This window comes from Pipra filicauda, unplaced genomic scaffold (assembly GCF_003945595.2).
Source record: "Pipra filicauda isolate LSUMZ 115617 unplaced genomic scaffold, ASM394559v2 scaffold33_size4404698_pilon, whole genome shotgun sequence".
Lineage (NCBI taxonomy): Eukaryota > Metazoa > Chordata > Aves > Passeriformes > Pipridae > Pipra > Pipra filicauda.
Window position 1 is genome coordinate 833,031 of NW_024104465.1, and position 17,092 is coordinate 850,122.

General features: G+C 44.8%; 1 long non-coding RNA gene across 2 annotated transcripts in view; it reads right to left on the reverse strand.

Moving 5' to 3' along the window:
- The window catches only part of LOC120323775, a 44,248-nt gene that overhangs the window by 24,955 nt on the left and 2,201 nt on the right, over positions 1-17,092 (reverse strand). Inside the window, exons 2-6 of one of the 2 annotated variants that reach the window (XR_005564607.1) lie at positions 16,417-16,563; positions 14,805-14,880; positions 12,411-12,531; positions 11,908-12,033; positions 3,830-9,256 (exon numbers count right to left, since the gene is read on the reverse strand). This is a non-coding gene — a long non-coding RNA (uncharacterized LOC120323775). Of the gene's footprint in view, positions 1-3,829; positions 9,257-11,907; positions 12,034-12,410; positions 12,532-14,804; positions 14,881-16,416; positions 16,564-17,092 lie in introns of those variants that run through there. The other variant, XR_005564606.1, reaches the window with a different exon arrangement.

Here is a 17,092-nt window from a genome sequence, read left to right on the forward strand (position 1 = left end):
TTAACAAAAGTTTCTTAAGAAATTAACACCCCTTGTTTCTGGAAGGAAACTAGGGCAAAGTGTTTCAGCAAGGAAAGCGACCTAACAGCACAATCCTGAAGGGAAGAACGCAGCAGCTCAGAGGCACACCAGTTGTTCCCAGTAATTCCCAAACTCCAAAGCCAGAAGCCAAACTCCAAAGCCAGTAGTGAAAACACAGGATACGTATTTACAGAAACATCCTTATACAAGATTTGACTCCTGTTTTTCTCTCTCGTGTAAATCCTTGCTGAAATCTTACTTTCTGAATCTGTAAATGAGGGATGATGACGTTAACTGTGATTTATTTGGATGCAAATTGTTTTGAATGCGAATTTTTAATTTTCTTAGGAGAATGGTGTATGCCACTGACCTGAAGAAGTGATGGCTTTTAAGAACCTCGTAGATCTGCAGCAGTTATTTTACTGAGCTCGTATGGAAATTGTAGAAATGCACTTCCCCTGTAAAATCTGTCCCATTTCTTTATTCCCAGTTCCTTCTTGAAAACTCAACATCAGCATCACTGGAATCCCCAGGCTCACGAGGCAGTGACAGCAACCAGTGTGAAGATGTGCCAAGAGATCTGTATTGTTTATCTATAACTCTAATGACTCCCTGGACCTACTTAGGCTTATTTCTCAGTCTTTAACATACAACTTGCTATTTATGAAAATACAAAGAAACAGAAAAACCCAAGAGCTCTTCATTGTTCACAACACACTGTTCTGGACACTCATCTGTGTTTACCTGGCAGAGTGGTCAGAGGCAGCAGCCAGCCTGAAGCAAAGGGATCACCTGCAATGTCTGCAGGATCATGAGAACATCTGAGAAAATAAAAGAAGTCCCTAATTTGACCCAATTGCCATGATCAGGTGAGCCAGGCTTTTTTCTTCAAGAAAAATTCCCTTACAGGTGAGAAAACAGTGATTCTTTATTGTACATCTTTTTATATCAGATACATGCTCTGAAGTATCTACTACTGATCCCTGTAATAAAGAAAATGTTATATAAACCCATGCTCCAATCTAGTGGTGACAGGCTAGTAAGAATAACGAAACTTTGCTGCCTTCCTTTAAAAAAGAAGAAAACTTATAAACTACTGTTAAAACCTAATATTTGAAATGACTGGATTTTCTTTCACAGCAATATTCAACATAAATTATAAGTGAAGTTATATAAAGTAAATTATATAAAAGTGTGTGTGTGTAAGTATATATAAAAAGCAGAGCGACTAAGAGAAGATTTAAATACCAGAAAACACAAAGATGCTTTCCTTATTCAATCTCAATTGCCCACACAGACTAGCCAAAGATCTCATATGTCTTCATAGCCTTGGTGATGTTGATGTTATTTTCCAGGATAATGGAACAGTGGAACCCAGGCACAAAATACTGTAATGTCAGAAATCACTCTGGAAGTTGCTGAGAGAACTGGATTGAGCTCTGTGACCCGGTAACGTTTTCACAGCCAGGTCACAGGTACAGAGTGTTTGTTCACAGAGTAACTTAACAATCATTAATACTCTGTGGTTAGGCCATATATCTATAGGAAATGTGTTCCAAACACTTTGTTATGCAAAGTTTATTAAATATGAGTTTGCAGCAGAGAGAAGTAGAAATGCAGATGTATTAAAAAGATGTCATCACCTCTTTGAAATGTTTTTGTCTTGTCTGCTGTAAACATCCATATCTACTCCATTTGCAGTGGTACAAAGATGGTAACAGGCTAAGCTTGTAGCAGCAGCCATACTCCAAGGGCTCTTAGCCTTCCTGAGCAGACAGTGTTAGTGCTGCTGAGGTGAACTCAGTTTAATAGGTTGCTACTTAGAGGCTTAGACTGATTTACAGGTGTTTGCCCTGAAATATGACCATCCGTGTCATCACTGCTAATCCTCTCCCATCTCTGCAATACTCCCACTTCAACAGACAGCTATTTTCAGAGGAGAAAACCCACATATATACCAAAAACCAAGAGTGCTCTCTAATTCTCCTCCCACAGGAAGGGCAGCCTGACTATCACACACCCAACAAGTTGTCTGGAACAGCACAACACGAAGCCCTCAGTTGCCTCTGTCACGGCGGGTGTCAGCCACCTGCATGTGACAGTAATAACAGGGATGTCACAGGCAGAGCACACACAGACCTCGCATCCTCCTCCCTGGCAGCCTGGTAGAAAACCCCCTGTTGGCAATGCAAAGCCTGGGAAGCATAGCTGCCTGCTCCCACTGTGTCCAGGAGAGCAGCGTTTCCATCTTTCTCTGCTGAAGACTTTTCTTCTGCTTGCTCTCTCAGGCTTCTGACCCCTTGTCTGCAATGGACTTTCTTTCCAGCTTGCAGCCCAGTTTTGGATCCTGACACACTGCTGGAGACCCAGGCTGACAGATCCAATGGCCAGGGCACTGTGACACCCTGGACCTGGTGAATCAGTTCCTATTCCCTGCACACACTGCTCCAGCACCGTGGTAATGATTTGCAGACATACATGAGAACAAGGTTCATAGTCTAAGTATACTAAACAAAAATTATCTTGGGATTGAATGTAAATTTACAAAAGTAGATAACCTTTTTCCCTTAAGTAATACATCACACAGGTACTGACTGTGTTGCATTCATCTGTCTCTAAGCTAAGCTTACAGACTGCTGGGTATGGTTTCTAGAAATCTACCACTCACAGCAAAATGCAGCTTCTAGGAGCTCAAGGCCATGCCAACTCTCACATACTGAGCATAAGATCTGGTATCCTCGCTGCTGTTCTTTGCTCCATACACACAGAACCTGCATTTTAGCTATTTTGAAGCACAGTAACCCTCCCTGTCACTTCAGGATTTTTAGATGGCAGATATGTTGGTTTGGCAGGTCATGGTGAGCTTCACAGCTTTGCAGGGCAACTGAGGGACAAAGTGCCTCATCCATGAACCACCATCAGGAGAACTGGTGGTAGAAGGAAAGGCCTGGTGTTGGGGACCCTTGCCCATCATGTGGCCCAACACATCTGCCTAGTGGGAGACACACAAACCTATCACAGAGCCTAAACAATGACTCCGAGACCAGGATCTCAGTCAACTCAGTGTATTCCACAGCTTAGAGAATCAGATGCAGAGGCACGGGTCTCCCACCCTTCACCCTAAAAAGAAGCCCAGAAAGCCCCTAGAAATTTTCACAGACTTTCCAAGCAGCCAAGCAGAAACCAAACATTAAGCCAAACCACACAAGCTAGAGACAGAGACAAAACTAGATGAAAGTGCACAGTGAATGTGAGTTTCACATCCAATCTAGCAGAGAAAATTCATCTCTGATGCTGTAAAAGAGTCACATTGGAGCTCACAGCACTGCAGGAGCAATCCTGCCCAGATTCCCCTCTTCTTTTCAGTGCTACAGAACAGATACCTCCAGCAGAAGCTGATGGTGCCTCTAAGTGCTGACAGTGCAGGGATCCCACTCCCTGCAGCACCGAGTACAAGGGACCCCTCATGTGCTTCATGTTTCATCTCCATCCCTCCTATTCTTGGCCTTAAAAGTATGGCAGTATTTTGAGGTATCTGAGTGTGTGCCAACAGACTGACACTGCCCTCCAGTTTCTGTGGATGCTACCACCCTCCAAAAGTCTTCCTTGGGATAGACAGCTGCACGTGTGTATTTCTACCCTGTTCAGTTTTCCCAATGGCTTCCTCTCTCTATTCTCTTTCCATCCCCTCCCAGCTTTTTCCAACATATCCTGCTTCTGTTGTTCCTCTGCTGTGTGAGCAGTTCTCTGTCTATTCTTCCTTTTTTTTTTTTTGCTTTTTTAGCTCTGCACAGCAGCTACTGGTTAGTTAAGAATCCCAATAATTTAGGTCAAAAAGCCCAGTGAATCTGATGTGGTTTGTTTCACATAAAAAGAGTGAAATTGAAAACCACCTTATTCTTCTCAGCTGAAATGCTGCATCCCTATTAATTCAGGTGTATAAATAACACTCTCTAATACTGCATCAAGGGCTCTGCTGTGTGATTAAACCTGCCTCCCTGACCTGTAATTAGAAACTTTGCCTCTGAAAGGCAGTTTGCAGAGAGAAAAGGAGAAAGAAAGAAAGAGAGAAGGAATCAGCTCTCAGACCCAACAATTTTGTTCTTAATAAATTATTCAGAGTTTTTGAAAGTTGAGATGGATTTCCATCTGCTAGCATTAAAGACCCAAAGGGAAGAAGAATTGAAGGATTCTCACAGCAGAACACAACAGTACAGAGCGTGGGGCTGGAAACCAAAAGTCAGCTAAGAAGTTCACCATGTCCTGTGCCTGTCCCTGCCCTGTTCACTGCTGCCTGTGCACAGCTGGACTTCCAGCAGGTCTCAGGGCAGTGCAGAGTGACCCTCCACCAGAGTCCCACCGAGCTAGAGAGTCATGTGTTTGGGATATAACACTAGAAGAAAACCCCCAAGTTCCATGAGTGTTTTACAAACGTCAGCAGAATTAGATAATGAACATGTGAAATTGTGATGGTCACGAGCACAGAAACAATACAGGGATGAGGCTGCATGGTCCCACACCAGGACTATATAACCTTTCCAAGACATGTAATTTAAAGATGAATTATAAATTATTAAAGTGATTTTTCGCTCCAGGGGCAGTTAGACAGTACAGACCATTGTACTATTAGTGATGGTAGTCACTGTTAGTTGCAACTCCAAGGCACACTTGATGTTATAAGGTGTACTTCTCACTTGGAAGTGTGGAGATAGTAAACAGGTTTTTTTCCTCCTGGAGTCATAGTAAGAAAAAATACTATTCCTTTCACCAAATGTAGATTCATTTTAACAAAAAAAAAAACCCAAATACAACACAGAAATAAAATAATCCAACTTTTGCAGTGGATGTCAGTTACCTTTTCTCTTTCCATAAACTGGGGATAGAACAGGCTTTAGAGCACCAGATAACACAGGTGATGAACCGGCCCCAGGATGAGAAGTCTCTGGCCTTGAGTATTTGGCAGCTGTTTCCAGAGCTCTGCTTGACTTCAGATCAGAGAGGTTTTGCAATGAATTCCTCCTCTGGTTACACCTATAATCTTTGTGTTGAGGGTGTGACTGACATCACAGTTTCAGTCTTTTATGTTTTCAGGCTCAAGTTTGCAAGGCCTCACACCAGGGGAATCGAGAGTCTGATAATTTTCTACATAACTGTCTTTGTCTAGGAACTTCACGAGGTTGATCCAGGGTTTCAGGAAAGCCTTATGAACTGAGACAACAGGCTTAAGGAGACTTACATGAGAGAGGAGAAACCTAACTTTTACACATCAAGGACCCTTTGGCCAAAATACCAGACCTCACTGAATTCTCCAATGCTTCGTATCTTCTACTGTGTTTTTTAAAAGGCACCATTTTAACACAAAGAACAGGTTGAATCTACTAAAATATTAAACTGTCACTAGTGGAAATGCCTTCATTCCAGTCTGCCTAAATTCATAAACGTATGAGGTACAGAGCCATTGAGGACCACAACCCTGATACGAGGGTGTGGATCCATGAAACAGAAGAGTCCTTCAAATTCAATAACAACAACTTTAAGTAATCTTTTGTGTTTGCAATGTGGTAGAGTCCAAGTTTATCACAGAGCTGCCAGAACATAAATCTGATACAAACTACTTTGGATTAGATAGCACAGCAGAAAGAGCTTTACTGGGATATTGTGACAACTTTCATGAACTTTTTAAAGAAACAGAACGTGGAAATACTAGCAGTGCTGTTAAGTTATTGCCTTGTGGTCTTGAACACCCAGGACTAAGAAGGGAAGAAGAAAAAAGCTAACAAATTCAGAAAATAGAGCAGCACTTGAACCTTGTATTAAGCTGTGTTTGGTTTTCAACTGGACTTCTAAGTCAGTTGTAGTTAAAGCTGAATCCTGTGAATCGAGAGTGCTGTACCTTCCTTAAATGCAACCATGGGCTCTCCTCCCCCGTTTTAACAAATCCTCAGTGGCAATTCTGTCACTTCACTACACCTGCCTTTGAGGGTCTCTCTCATCTTTCAACATTGGTATGCAGGTACATAAGCAAAAAGAGATAAAAAGAACTAGGAATACATCAACTTCCAGGGACTACCTGCCTCTGCATGGTACCTTCACCCACAGGGAGTGCCTGGTAGTCCCTGAGATGCCTCCCCTCTGCACTAGCACAGGGAGGAGCAGCATGTTCAGGGTGAGTACTTGTGTGCCTCTGCTTGGAGCTCTGTCCGGCCCTGGGCTCCAGTCGCCTGCTCGACTCACTAACCAGTTTCTCTGGTTTTCAGCAAGTCATATATGGCCAGAATCAGCCCACATGGCTTGAAACCACCTTTCCAATCTGCTGCCATGGCCCCTCTTTGCTCTTAGCAGCCATCAGAGCTGCTCAGAGTGAGGTGGCTGCTCATCCTCTACTTCTTATTTCATGTGGGCAATTCACCATCTACAGCTGTTCCTTTGAAGATTTTGCTCTCTCGTGCAGGGATTTATTCCGTAAGTCTCACTTCCTGCCCCCTGCACAAATGCCTCATATGTCACCTTTCCAGGCCTCTCAGCTCCCCTTCCAATGCCTGGGGGATGTGCGTGCCCCCGAGCAGGTTGTGTATGTGTTGCTGTGATCCCACCATTTTCCTCTGCAGGAATCCCTTATTCTCTCCTACAATAGAATTTTAATGCCCCATCTACCTCCATTCCCTGAATAAATGGGTTCTCTAAATATCACTATCAGTGTTCCTGTGCACACTTACAATACTGTTCTAGCAGGGTGACCTGAGCTCCCTCACATCGAGGTTTCTGTGTGTTCCTCATCCTTTTTCCTTCTAACTTTGGATCTCCATTCTCCTCCAGTTCTGCAAAGGTTGCATACAAGCCCTGTATTTATCTGGTGACAGATCTTTGAGTGTGCTCACATGATAACTTTTCTAGAATGATAGACAGAGATGAGATAAAGGTATTGGTATGCAAGAGCTATCACTCAGTTGCTTCATCTACAAATGCAGCGGTATCTGCTTCCCAATTTTCCGTTTTTGATTTCCTAGTATTTTCACAAATTAGTGGTGTTCTCTCTCACATGAATAATAGGAAGTGTCTGAAATTTTTGCAGTTGATCAGATGGAACATTTAGAAGTTGTCCTGCTCCATGAAGTGAGACAGAAACAATATCCAGATGAGCACACAGCCTCACAAGTTTAGCCTAAGACATTATGAAAACCAAAGGGAAACATTCATCATTCCAACCTTGAGCTGAATGAACCACAGTGGGATAACCTCCAATTGATCTTGGGAAAAACAGGGTTTATGTGAGGTTTTCTTGGTGACATCCCAAGTGATTTCTAGATCCCTGAATAAAAGAAAAGGTGGATCTGATGGTTTGCATGATTCCCAATCTCCAGACTGAAATACAGTACTTCATTGAAAGAAAAAAGGAGGAGGAGTTGTTCTGCATCTATTACACAACTTCCCTGTTCCTCAGTACAAATATTTTTCTAGCCTTCAGAATGCAGAGAGGGTTCTGAAAATCGAGCTGGGTTTCTGTGGATCAACAGAGGTGCCATTCCTACATCACAGCTTTGCAGATATGATTAAAGCCTGAAGCACAATGCTGTGCTCCATGGGACACATCTGACCCACACGCTGCCTTTTCAACTCTCCTTCTTCTAAATCATGTACATTATGAGTGAATAGGAAGAAAACGTGTAAACAAGAACAGAAAAGGTCGTTGCAAGTTCATTAATTCTGATCACTTAATAAGCTGTAAATTGAAGTGCATGAATTCCATTCTCTTGAACACCAGGATAAATTTGAAGAATCTCTATTGACTTAATTTACGCTGATATGCATTAGAATAGTTTCTGGCACAGTAAGAATCAAAATAATTATTACAGCCACATTCAGGACCAGAAGGCACCTAGTTCCCATTTAGTAACTAAATGAGGGCCAGACTTACAAAAGTAAAGAATTCATCAATTAAAAAAATTAATCTTCATTATTTTTTAAAGGTGGTGCAAAGGTATGGCCATGGAGCCTGCGAAGTTTAGGGCTGCAGGACTGGCCTGAAGAAGCAGGGTGACACTTTGCACCTACTTGATGAAAACACTGTGCTGTGCAAAAGAGTGACTACTGTCCTCTGTATCTGCTTCTCACAGAAGACAAAGATGAACTGCATACAGGGAGACAGAGCTGTTTGAATAACTTTGTCAGGCCCATATTCAGAGTGGTGCTGATACATTTCAGAGCTCTTTGCTTGCAGGTCCCCTCAGAGGTCACGAGGACTCCAGGAAGATATCTTCCTATGCAAAGACAAACATTGTTTTGGAATTCTTTACTCTGTGGTTTGGATGCTGTCCATAAAATCTTACACTAGCTTTCTTGGAAGATAAAACAATTGGCCACTGCCAGGGACCAAAAGGCATCCCAAACATCTTCACGAATACCTTAAGTTTCTGAAATAAAGACAAAGGCATTGCAGTGGGAGAAACAACCTGAGAAGTCTAAAAAAAAAAATTAGAATAAATCACTGAGGCTGCTCGGTTGCAATGCCACGAAGTTTCCTCTGTCTTCTGCTGCTGCTGGTTTGTCTGCAAGGAAGTCCCAAGAAGGCAGATCTAAAGCGATGCCCTTGAAACATGCGGCTGGGACTGTCTGGGAATGATCCATGACGTGTCTGGCGAGCTCCTCCTGCCGGCTGCTCTCCCGGAGGCCGGGCTCGTGCCGACAGACCCGGATTTCGGTTTGGCTTTTCGGGAAGCTGAAGGGAGGCAAAGCTAATGCCACATGTTCCTTATGGTCATAGCAGTAATGCCTCTCATATCCCTGCTCATGCCCTCTCAGACAGACGGAGGTGCTGCGGTCCATGCCAGGAGCTGGGCAGAGCAGCAGCTGTGGAGGAGCCTGGGGAGCCCCAGGAGCAAAGGGGAGCAGTGCTGGCAGGGAGGACAGCAGGGACAGGACCTCGGTGTAAACGGGCACAGGGGCACAGTGATCAAGCAAGAACAGCAGAGAACTCTGGTGAGAGTGACCACATTTAGCCAAGAGCTCAGCGAGCCCAGGTCTGAGGCCAAGCCAGGAAGTCAAGTCAGGATCAGCAAGGTCCACAGGCAGGCACAGATACCCTGCAGCCTATCCCAGATGAGGACTGAGGACAAGGGCAGCTCTGTGCCATGGCTCAGAGGCCTCAGGAGGCTTCTCCCAGCTCTCTGGCATACATCTCTGATCCCAGATTACACTCCACCATATCATGACAGACCTTGAGCACAGGCAGCCAAACCTGTAGGACGGGGAAAAGAGGTTGTGAAGTCAGCTGGTGCACCCAGGGCACTGTCAACACACTGCCCAGCACAGCCAGTGGAGAACGTAAAAATTATTGGAAGTGCTGACAAAAGAACCTGGGTACAAATATGCCACACAGGTTGAAAGTGTGAAATAATGGCAATCTGTACTTCAGCTGTTTCAGGGTCTGGTCAGGAATGACCTCTGCAGGGCACTATATGTGTGCTTTTGTTTTGCCAGTCTGTTGGGAAATCCTCCTTTCCAAGTCAGAGTAAACTTAAAACTGCCATTGGGATGTAATGACAAAGCCCCTCCAAATTTTTCACCTGTATTTTAAACCAGAAAAAACCCAAATGTACACTAATCCTGGCTTCCCTTAAAAAATAATCCATCCACACCACAAAATGTTCAACTGTGACATTTCAACTACTCAGTTCTTCGGTCAAGCTATGTCCCAAAAGAAGAAAACAGATGAGATACACTGATACCCACTTCCTACCTCCTCCCTGGTGACATCTGCCATAGCCCTGCACTGGCAGGTCTCACAGGTAAGTGTGCCTGCATGGGGAGGTGAAACATCCTGAGGCAACAAAGCCCAAGTGGCAGGTAACAACTGTCTTCAAAAAGGGAGCTTGTTGAATCAAAAGGGAAAGACTAACCCTTTGGAAAAGGGTATCCCTGATTATCCTATTGAATTACAACTGGAGAAATCAAAGACAGACAGACAGGGGAAGGGAAAAAACAGGAGGTGAGCATCCCAGTAGTGTTCCCAGCTGGACTGACATTGATACACTGCTTAGATAAAGGCAGTCTGCCCTGGAAAGGCTGAGTGGATAAAGTAGAGAGCAATGGTCTGCTGAAAAAAAGAACATCTTTTATCAATATTGATTAAAAAAATTCTCCAGATTACGTAAGCTATTTTGGAAAAAAGTCACCTTTCCAAAGAGCAACCTGTACTTTTGCTGAGGTGGCCAGGGATATATTGTGTCTCCTTCCATACAGAGCAGTGAATGTATACAGGACTGCTACTAAATGTGGCTTCTCTGCCAAGCAATTGTATTCCTGTACTTTATGTTTCCAGTGTGAAAACTCTAATGAAACATTTTAAACCAAAGCCGTTTCCTTGGAGCTGCCTCTGACCTTCTTTTCCTTCTCTCTCAGCCAAATCTCCCTGCCAGGATGAATTCAGACCTAATGTCTGCTCCTCCCACCAGGCTTTTGGATATGTGACAATATCCTAGTCACTGGGAGCTGTGCCTGCTGGTGTCCATTGTCTTGTGTCCAGTTTGGGAGAGGGCTTTTAAGGAAAAGACCAGAATTAAATTCATGAAGAGTCCAATGATTTACTGGAATGACCAACCATGTAGCTACTTTCTGCACGCATCTATCAACAACTTGTGAGTCCTTAGTAATTAACTCACAGGGCTCCAGCATAGGAATGGTTCAAGGCTCAAGAAGAGCCTTTTGAAAGTTTAAAAAACAAAACAAATAGACAAAACCAAACTTGAAATAATGGTCCAATCTAAAAATACTAAAAGGCTGTGCATCAGCTAAAGGGGGACTGCCTACCAACCTGTTACATTCCCTAACGGAGTCCCAACAGGCACAAAAAGGGGTTACACACTGCCCAGACAGGGCTGCTGGCTGGGCTCTGTGGAATGCATCTGTCCCAGCAGTTTGGTGATGGGCATAGCACAGACGTGCAGCCTGATCACAGCCACTGCTGAGCACAGCCAAGGCACTCCATCATGACACTGAGGTCCCAGAGCAGCGACAGGAGATAACACAGGTGAAAGAAAGGAGCTGCTCGTAATGGAAATGCCAGCTGCATTGCCCAGGTAAAACAGGAGGCTCTGTGGGACAGGGGATACAGACCAACAGCCACAGTGTGGCCAAGGCAAGGCCCTGGGTAATCCAACAATGGTGCTCATGGTATGATGGGGCACTACCAGAAGGAAAGCAAGTTACAGGCCTTATTTGCAATCAGCCACAATCTGTGGAAACACTATATGTATCATGTGTGCCTCACTTTTTATGATGTCATCTATACTGCCTGCCCTATATATTTTAGGTACATGAACAAATACATACCTTGGGAGAAAGTAAAACTTCTTTCTCTGTTATATGTCCTGTAATCACACTGCAGACGGTGCAAAAAACTTTGCAGATATCTATCCAATTCCCACATTAAATCAGTGAGTTACTTGACAAATGCTTTCATTTAAAGACCAACTACCTGCTAGGAATTCACAACTAGGCTTGAGCCTTTTGTCTTCGAACTCTTAACTTTTCTTCCTCAGCCCCCTGCCCCCCCTTCCATCAGTGTTCTGCAATTTGCCAGCCTCCTTTATGTCTCAGTTATGTCTGCACAATGTGAGGCAGGCAGACCCATGTGCCCACAAACAGAAAAGCTCCTCCAGCTCACAATAACTCAGCAGGCTCCTGCGATTTTCAGAGCCTGCATTACTGTGTGCCCATGTCTGCTGTCAAATTACTGCCTGGACCCGGGCTCCATGGCTAACCTCAGCCTTACCCCAAACATGAAACTGCCTCTGAGCCCTCAGGAACATTCATCTTCTCCTGCAGCTCTTCCTACACAAAGTGGTGTAAACCTGACTGATGCTTCTAGGAAATAAAGAACAAGCTCACCCCTCCGAATATGTGTTATGGTTTGATGGCCTCTTTCTGCAATCTGCTGAGAGTGGCTGTGCTCCATGTCATGCATTTAAAACACATCAAAACAGATTTGAAGGGTGGACAGTTCTCCTGAGGTTTCTAAAGGAAAACAGAGATGAAAGCCATAAAAAACAATCCTGCACACACAGCAGAGGTTGAAAAGTAAAATCTAAACATAAGTTAATTTTCCCTTTAGTGTAAGCTCTGGCAGTCCCAGGACTGTTCTAACTTCTAGATGCTTGTCATGGCTGTGACATCACAGCAGTGAGGGGAAACCCTGAGTACATTTATTACAACCTTAGCTGCCTTTCCTTAAACCCCTCACCCTGCCCAACTCTATCTGAGGCTGTGAAAAGACAATAATAATAAAACGAAGCTGCTCTCAAAGTTCCTACATGGGAAACAGTTATTTTCATGTCCTGCCTCACTGTAGATACCTGTACATAGGAAAGATGGCATGCACAGATCACACAAACCTGTAACTGAGGCAAGTCAGAGATGTTATTGACTGTAATTGCTGTTGTCTGTCTCGACCCTCTCCTCGAGGTGTCTCCACCTCCCATTATAATGTCACAGCTAAGGGAGTTCCCCGGTGGTCTGCAAAGAAGCAAAAGAGCAAGTGGTTAAGAGAGAACTGACATTGTTTACACAACATTAAAATTAATTCTAAATCAACAATTCAGAGAAAGTAACATTATTGCATAAAAGCAGACTAAAAGAGATTTCACTGATAGACGGTGCTAACAGCAACATTTTGTATATATAAAGCATTCTGTACCTAAAATCCTCAAAATGTTTTAGAAAAAAGAATACACTATCTTTCTCCAGTGTTTGGCAGAAAAAGTGAGGCATAGGCATTCACAGGGTATTGTCAAAGTAACTGACAGTTTACCACCAGAAGGAAGAACAGAATCCAGGCTTTTCAATCCCTTACTCAGTTATGTGCATTATTTTAAAGCAGCCCTTGGATTTACTCATTTTAGTGTAGATTAGGTAGAAGGGAGCACTAAAGCAGAAATATACATGTGTTCTACATCTTAAACCAAGATTTTCCTCCTGGAATGGCAATAAGGATGCTCTGCAGCCTAAGGTTTTCTAGGCAGCCATAAAGCCTTCATCCCCTTGACTGTGCTGGTAGCCAGGATAACCCCCAATCCATATTCTATGCCCAGTGCATGCTGCAGGAGGGAAAGATAACAAAGGCTGTGATAGAACTCCATCAGGGAAGTCCTTTTGGGCCCCATTTCCATCAGCTCATAAAAGGAACAGCCTGGACCCACATGCTGGGCTCTGCTAAGGCTGCTCCAGGCTGCAGCTCTTCATTTGCAAGAGAAATGACCCATTCGCTTCCCTCTGACCTCTGCAGACACTTCAGACTGCTGACCTCATCTGCCCGTGGCTCCCACCACTGCTGGGCATCCTCAAACAGGTGCTCCTGGACTAAACCCTCTGCCTTCCCAGGCAAGCCCAACTAACACAGCTCCAAGAATCCCAAATCAGGGCTCCCAGGAGGCTGCTGGTGCATGGGTTGGGAACGTTCAGCCCTCAACACATTTATTTCCTGTACAGAAAAGCAGAGGCTGAATGAAAAGGAGGTAAAGACGAGAGTGTAAGTTTAGCTTTGTCAGCTGAAGTCAGAAAACACACTTGCCTGTGTGTGAGTGTGCACTTGACAACACAGATCTCTTTGCTGAAACCACTGACAGCTACACCTCCTGTTAGTGTGCAGGTGTTCAAGAAGGTCCTGCAGCCCCTGTAGACAACCTTTTGGCTGGTGACTGGCCATTCTCATCTCTGCAGTAGATTTCCAGACTCAGTTTTGTGTCCAGGGATGAAAGGTGATAATGCTACTTCAGCAGGGGAATCCCCCTGCTTGCATTGCATCCCAGGAAAAAGACACATCTCTCCAGACACGCTCATCACCCACCTCTACCCTGGCACTTGCAGCCTTATTACCAAGAGTATCACAACCCAAAGACTTCTGCTCTTAAGAGCCCCATTCTAAAGAGAAGATTACCCTGTTCCACCGCTAAGGACACAAAGGTGTTCAGTGGCTGAACTGGGAATTCAGTGCTGGTTTTAAGTCCAACTTCAGAGTCCTACTCACTGGACTAATCTCTAGACAACACTATTTTTCTGCTTGGCAGAGAGGTGGGAGCCTTCAGGTCTGGAAGAGTACTGAGGTCCTCAGGTGGAATCACAGATATAAGTATCACTAACTAATATCCTTTTCAATAAAAGTGGCATAAAACCAAAGGAAGCTAGGTCAGTTCTTCTGCTGGTCTCCAAAGAATACCCAATTATCAGAGTGAACATAACCATCTTTAATAAGTAAGCTGTTTTGGAAGCTGAACTGTTTGTTCCAAGTGCCACACAGACACCAGCTCTTGCTACTGGCAGAAGAGGCCTGTGAATCAGAGCCTGAAGTCTGATGCAAGAGAAGTTTGGGCGTCTCAAGCTGCTTTCCCCAGCAGAGAACAACCCTATTAGTTTGAGAAAGTCCCCTGCCTGCTTTCTCTCTGAGTAATTAAGAGTGAAATCCTCCTCTCAGTGACCCCAATGCTCTCAGCCTAGGCTGATTTACACATGAAAGGAACTCTCTGAGGGACTCTCTCCCTTTCACATTCACAACCAGGCAGGACCTATAAATAAAACCTTTCTGAAAACAGGAGCTTTCAAAAAGATCTGTGTATGTGCACAAATGTGTATGAGAGAAAGGGCATGGCTGTGTGCACTCGAGGATGTGTGTTTGCATGTGAGGCGTGGGTGAGAAGAATGTGCATTCAGACATCAGCCCCCCTGCAAACAAGTGTCCTCAGAAAAGTATCTGCAGGGATGCAGGAGTGTGCACAGGTATTGGGAGCACTTACAGGAGCCAGAGGGCATGTCCAGGCTGGTTTCCAGCTAGCACAGTTCCAGGGGTTCACCCAAGTCAGCTGAGTCACTCTGGAGTTACACATGGAAAAAAGGAGAGCCGGTGAGAGCACGACTGTGATGCACTTTCCCTCCACAAAGCAGTAAAGTACTTGCAGAACAAACACCAGTGGTTTGCATTGCTTTGGCTATAACGTGGGAGGTAACAGGGAATCAGGTCTCAGGGCATGTGTTCCTATGGTTTTGACAGAAGGTGAGATTTTTAAATGGCTGCATCTTCTCAGCTGCCCAGGAGAGAGAGAAAAGTGTTGCATTTTCCAGGGCTGTCATTGTTCAAAAGTAATTTTTAGTTTTCTGTAACACAAAACTCCTCACAGTTTGAAAGATAAACACTGAGACTGACACCATGAAAATGAAGGTCTGAAAATCAAAAGGACTGTGACTGCTTTTACATCAGTAGTTATAAACACAAAAATGCCTAGATATGGATCTCTACTGTCCCTCCCCCACTGTCCTCTTCATCCATCCATGTGGCTGCACAGGATATCTCCCCTTCCATGAGGCCTAAGGAGGACCCTACACAACTTCCAGGAAGCTGGCAGTTAGTGTGACCCTGCCCTAATAAAAAACAGGTGAAACGGAGCCAACGGGACAGACCACAGGGCTTCACAAAGCAGGTTCTGCTCTGTGGGTCTTTGTCCCTGTAAGAGGCAGTTTTTTAAGACCTGGCTACAACGTGATAATTTGAGAACTGCAAACTATTCCACTCCACTCCTTCTGACCAGCTGAATCATTTGCTTTACTGAAACTGTGCCCATGCCCTGTGCTAACACCAGCAGTCGGGATGTACATGTGGTAGAACCACTGGAGCTGCTCCACTACTTGGTGGGAGACTCCAGGGGGTGAGAGAGGGGCAGGAGAGGTGCTGCACCCTGCACCCTTCTGACTTCATCCCTGATAATCGCAGCTCTCGGGTCTCTCCCCTCCCCAATTCTTATGCAAACATTTAGAAAAATCAGGCAGAAAAAAAAGGCACAAAGCAGGAGACATAAGGAGTGCAAAGCCTCACAGGAGCGCACAAAGCACAAAATGTCTCTTCTGCCCGTTCAAAAGACTCTTCCCCGCTCCTTGCACTAGGCAGGAGTGTGTGAGCAGGGATGCAGAGCTCCCCTCCCACTGAGATCGCAGCTAAAGCCCTCCCCCAGTTCCCAGGGTCTTCAAATAGAGATTTGCATAGTAGTTCCAGATCATTCCCGAGAGAAGGGACAATGGCTCTCTCAACGCCCTCTTTCCCCCCTCCCTCCCTCCCAAAGCTGATAAAGCCCTGGTGAAAAGGGGAACAAAGGATTTACAGATGTCAGAATATTGATTTCTGCCGTTCCACGACTACAGGGAGAAGATGAAGGAAACTTTTGCCCGCAGAAACTCTGTGAAGTTTGAGACACAGGCGCTATCTCTGCAGCACTTCTGTCTATCTCAGCGTTTGTTAAGACAGTATCTGATGGAGGGAACGTTTCTGTTCGAGAGGGATGAGCCTGAAAACTTGGAAACGCAGAGGCATAAGATTACAGTCTCCAATCCCAGAGAGCGCATTTGTTGTTCCCAGACCTGCTGAACGGAGAAGCGCTTCCAGTGAAAGCAGTTTGCCACCAGGCGGGCCGGGCCGGCATTGCTCCGAGCGCTTGGGATCCATCCCATCTCATCGGCGGCTCACGCTGTTATCCGTGCCCTCCTCTCTGCTATCCACCGCTTCGGCTGGGAAAAAAAAAAAAAAAAAAAAAGAAAAAGGAAGGTGAAAAACGAGTCTTTGGAAAGTGGCCTTTGATTCTGAATCGTAGTGGAACCTCCCTCTCTCAAAACTCAGTACAGGGCCATTACCTGAAAGCTAAAGCCTCCTACTTCCACAAGCATTTCTGTGCCCAGTCCATACAAACTCGAACTTGCTTTTGTGCCACAAACATTCTTTTTCGGTGTAGTGAGTCAACTTGACCTCTACTGAACTCCACCTCTACCAGCTCACTGCAATCATTCAAATTTTGCTAAAATGAACAGTGACAGGACCCAAACTGCCACATGTCACTGCTGCACATCCAGCAGGAGACAGATACTGGGCAGCCAAGTCAGGTTAGGGCAGTTCTGGCCTGACCTCCACCTGCCCCACCACCACACTGAAATTTCTTCCTCTAAGTGTCTGGCTACCAGCACTTTATAGACATATATATATATTTATTTTCCTTCTCAGGGCTAATTCTGTAGCATTTATGCACTCAAAGGGCTCCCAGGA